The sequence below is a fragment of the Canis aureus genome, chromosome 11 (assembly GCF_053574225.1).
Source record: "Canis aureus isolate CA01 chromosome 11, VMU_Caureus_v.1.0, whole genome shotgun sequence".
NCBI classification, from domain to species: Eukaryota; Metazoa; Chordata; class Mammalia; order Carnivora; family Canidae; genus Canis; species Canis aureus.
The window spans coordinates 68,487,833-68,492,874 of NC_135621.1; the positions used below are offsets into that span (position 1 = coordinate 68,487,833).

General features: G+C 44.7%; 1 long non-coding RNA gene across 1 annotated transcript in view; it reads left to right on the forward strand.

The window, feature by feature from the left end:
• Positions 1 to 5,042, forward strand: part of LOC144324293 (uncharacterized) — a 345,086-nt gene that overhangs the window by 300,268 nt on the left and 39,776 nt on the right. The window lies entirely within an intron of this gene.

Below are 5,042 nucleotides of genomic sequence, written 5' to 3' on the forward strand. Positions count from 1 at the left end.
AACCAGAGGGACTCCAAAGTACATAGACAGTTGGTATGGGGGAGAAGAGCATGAGTCCATCTGGGAACATGTTGCTTTAAGGCAGGGTTTGGCAAACTTTTTATATAAAGTATCAGAAAGTGAATATTTTGGGCTTCATTGGCTATGTAATCTCTGTTACAAGTGTTCACCTCCACGTCTGAGGGGTAAAGACGACCATAGACAATATGCAAAGGTGTGTGGTTCTGTTTCAGTAAAATGGGGGGAGGGAGTGGGTTGCATTTGCCCACAGACTATAGTTTACCAACTCCTGATTTAAGATATCTGGGGGGACTTCTGTGCAGATGGCTGTTAGATATTCAGAAGAATCAGTATGAAACTCGGGAGAAGAGCTCAGGTTTAGAAAGCAGTGTTTTGGAAAAGTTTAGTAGTTAGATCATAAATCACCCACTGGCAACCCAGATCCCAGCTGCTAGAGGTGATTTGTTGAACAAGACTCTGTGTGTGTGTGTGTGTGTATGTGTGTGTGCAAACTTAAATCTGAATACCTTTAGGCAGACAAAAACTCTTCCTTTACCACAAGTCCCATAACTTCTTATTGCATCCTATCTACTGGACTCCTCTTTTGTTACCTATTTTCTGTTCTCATTTAAGTTTTTAACCCATCGGTATTGATAGTGTTTGGTTTAGTGAGTAGAAAAGGAATGTGCTCAAGTATAAAACTTGACGAATGCCAATATTTAAAAGGGAATTAGTAGAAGAATCTGTAAAGGAAGAATGAGAAATAACCGTCTTGGTCTGAAACAGAAATGGCTTAAAGTGGAAGAATTTTCCATCTAAAATTGGTGAACAGTAAAACCCTTCAAGACCTAGCTAGGTCAAACACCACCTTCCTGTAAAGTCTTTGGCAATTACCCCAAGGTTTCTATTAATAAGAACTGCAGCCTTCACTGATGCATCCTTCTCCATAAAACTTAGCATTTGTCCTTGATTACACTGCTTGACTGTATTGCTGTCTTAAGAGTTTCTTACTGTATGTAACCCTTGGCTTCCCAATGAGTTTATAAATTTCTTAAAGTCTGAGACCCCTTATTTCTCACCCTTTAGTTTTTCTCACAAATCCTAACACGGTAATAAATGCATCGCAGACGCCCAACAAATAAGTGTTGATTGGATATGACTTGCTTCCAAGGCCTAAAGAGCTGGTGCTTTAAGGAAATATCATGTTTGGTTTTATATTTAAGTTCCTGGAGCTTCAATTGTTTAGCCAGGTTTTTCATCAATAGCCTGCCCATCCTTCTCCCTCCTACTGCCCTCCTCACAAATCTATTTTCCTTTGGCAATCCCATGTAACCCTAGAACCAATCCATCCTACCACACGTGGAGTTCCTGTCAAGTGTTCCACTTTCTATTCGATGACTTCTCTTATTTCGTACTTATTTATCCTAATGCATTGTCCTTTTGACCCAAAGAATTATCTAATGGTTTTTACAGAAGGTGTACATGAAAGTAGCCTTCCTCAATTTAACCACAATGGTACTTAGTGTGTCTTCAAACCGCTTTTCAGGCAATGAGTAATTCACTGCTTTTTAAAGAACCCCTGCTAAATAGTTAAGCAACTGAATCTCCACCAGGAAGCTGGGGAGACTGAATCCATGGGTTAAGTGTTGACCAACATCCCTGAGGAAGTCACTGCCACAGACTCTCTGAAGGTTCCAAATGCTAAGCTCCCCTGTCAGGCTCACATCATCTCTCAATGCCTGCAGCCGATTTGACTGGCTTCATATTAGATACAAGACACAATACAAGAGGAGTTGGTGCCAAGAGGCTGCTATTCGCAGGCTTCCAGTGGATCAATTCCCTACATTTTCAATGGCAAATCTACCCTCGCCAGAATACAGAGGTAGCCCTTGCCTAACGAACTATCTTAGAAGTGGAATTTCACATCATGAAAATTAGTGCATATGTCGGGAGGTTTGCTTAACTTCCCGTGATTGTTTAGTGATCTTCAGACACCCACATTTGAGAATAGAAAGCAATGGCTCTTGCTTCATGGAGTTAACATGCTACCAGATTGCTCTCCAAATATTCCACCGCTCAAAGAGCAGAAACATCTCCTTACGTAGTGAAGTACACCTCACCTGAAACACGAATACACCTTTCCAGAACACAGCAACCTAATCAAGATTTAGCTGAAAATAAGAGCTCTTCCTCCGAATAATTTGTGAATCTAAAATATAATGGAAAGAGAGGCATGTGTTAATAAACATCAGCTAAGCTTTCAAATAAATTCATTTTACCATATACCCACAGCAGCTGGTAACCTTCTGACATTCTTATCTCCTAAACTTTTTGTTTTCTATCCATCTGTTAAGTATTAAACAATGTCAATTCTTCCCTCCCAACTCTAGATCTACTCCATCAAACTAGACTAAATAGAACTAAATTCAATTACTACATTAAGATCTATTCTGCCTTAGTGAAAAACAAAATCTCTCCTTTTTTACCTTAAATCAAAAGGCATGCTTGAGCTACATGCCTCCTGCTAACTGCAGCTTCGGAGACGGAAGAGGGAGAGCGGGAGCTGCGCGCATTTCTTCTTGTAGACTTGCTATGAGATCTGCTCGTAGAAACTGAAATCCCTCCATCCAGGCGCTCGTCAAGAGTAGCTTACGACTGCTCTGACTCTGGCCATGGAAAGCCACATGAAATCGAAGCCAGCAAACTTGAGATGTGCTGGGATACAGTTTGAAGGTCCCCAGGTGGACATTTTGGGAGTAAAAGCTTTGTTTCGGAGGAATGCCACTCTGTTGGCCAATACAAGTATGAGAGCTGATGCAGGTCACAGAGGGGGTAGGTGGCGGATGTAGAGAGAGGATGGGGAGAATGAGCATCAGCTCCAGGAGGCATCCGTCAAGCACCAGAAGATAAGCTCCAAAGGTAGCTAAGAAAGTGCTCTGCCCCAAAAGCTTCCTCCTATTCTACACAGCCTGGCATTGAACCATCAAAGTGGTTCCTCCAAGGCAGGGCCTCCAGGAATAAGCAGGAATAAGCCTCCATGGCTCATTAGCAATAGTAACCTGGCAAATCCAGATCATGCTATTTGGGGGCCACCAAGCTGTGCCACCCCAAGTCATGACAGAAATTACAGCTGGATGATGGGCATTCACCTGCACCTTGCCCCGGGGCTAACCGCTGGGGCAGGGTGCCGGTTGAGGTGGGAATACATGATATTTTTAGACATTGCTGAATGAAACACAAGAAATACTTGCTTCCCCTGCAAAGTATGTTTTCTTGTAAATGATCTGTTAAAATAATATAAAAAAAAAAGAGTATTGTGTACGATAAAAATCAGGAAAGCACTACCTAAGTTCCTGAAGTTTGGGGAGCACTGCCATTGAGGAAAATGATGTGCTGGAAGATGGTGTAATTTCCCTTCAGGGTCCTGCACGTGGTCTCCTCAAACCTTCCTCCAAGGCTGGCCCCTGGCATCTGAGCTACAGTAGAAGCCTGGCCGCCTGCTCGGTTATCTGGAAGCCTGGCAGCTGTCCCCGTGCATTCGCTCCCACTCCCGGCCCCTCCTAGGTGTGGGCCGGAAGGAACCGGGCTGCTGTTGAGCCTGGGACTCTGCCGTGGTGGGGACAGTGTCGAGGGCGAGACCCAAAGCTTCTCACAGAGGAGTCCGCTTCGATGGGAATTGTCTCGTGTGTCAGTGCCCGGGGATGAGAAGTCCCAGGAAGGACTTTCTGTCATGAGGAGGCTAAGCGTCTAGGTCAGAGACTGTGTTTCTCAGGCCCCACTGGGGTCACCCTCGGCGGGAACTGCCGTCGGGATATGTGTGAAGCCGGGCTGGCCACGGGAGGTAAGGACAGCAGGCACCCCCTGGGTTCCCGAATCACCAGCCTCCTGATGGTGATCAGAGCACCAAGAAGGGACTAATTTAGAAACCAAACAATGTGGTAATTGCCCCTGGTCACCAGGTTGCCTTGCCTTGGGAAGGCCGCTGTTTCCGATTAGCGGGGCCTGGATCTGATGAGGACTAACAAAGTGTAACGAATGATCAAAGCGACAGTTACAACAGTGCGAGTGCCCAGTGATTGATCTGGGTGACGTAATAATGATAACCAATGAGGTGAGGCAGGTGGTGGTCCCCTCCAGGTAGAGATGGGGGTGGGCCCCGGACAGGTCAAGACTTTTATCTGTTTAGGGAAAAGAAGGTCATAGGGTGGAAGCAGAGGCACATGGAAAGGAAAGAATGAAGCGCTCACACCGGAAGCTTTTGAATGGGGAGAAAATAGGTCAACCGTGGCTGAGGGTAAGATGCCTGTTCAGAGGCAGAGGTAGCGGTTGCCAGTCCCACCGTATCACTAACCCCGCCATCAGGGTACTGCCCCAAAGTATTTACTGTGAAGGAAACTCAGCTCTCTGCAAAGAATTTAAATTTTAAAAGGGCTCATTTTCAAGTTATTTTCGATGGTCGTATTTTCTGAAGAGCAGAGGAATTATCTCTCCAAAAAACGATAAAGGCAGGGTCTCGAGATCATTTGCACACCCATGTTCGTAGCGGCACTGTTCACGATCGCCAGGCGGCAGGGGCGACCCACGTGCCCATCAGTGGGTGAATGAACAAACAAAATGTGGTGTATGTGTTCGACGGAATATTACTGAGCCTTAAAAAGGGGGGAGATCCTGTCAGGTGCTACGACATGGATGAACTTTGAGGACATTCTGCGAAGTGAAACTGCTAGTCATAGAAGCATAAATACTGTAGGATTCCACTTATATGTGGTGTCCCGAGTAGTCAAATTGACAGAAGTTGAAGGTAGAATGGCAGTTGCCGGGGCTGGAGACAGGGAGGGTTGTTTAATGGGTATAGAATTTAAGTTTTACAAGATGAAAAAGTTCTGGAAATCTATGTCAATCAGTGTGAATATACTTAAGACCACTGAGCATAGACTCGGAAATGGTTGAGATGGTAAATGTTCTGTTACGTGTCTTTCACCACAATTGGAAAAAAACAAAACAAAACAAAACAAAACAAAACTATAGAGACTGACAGATTT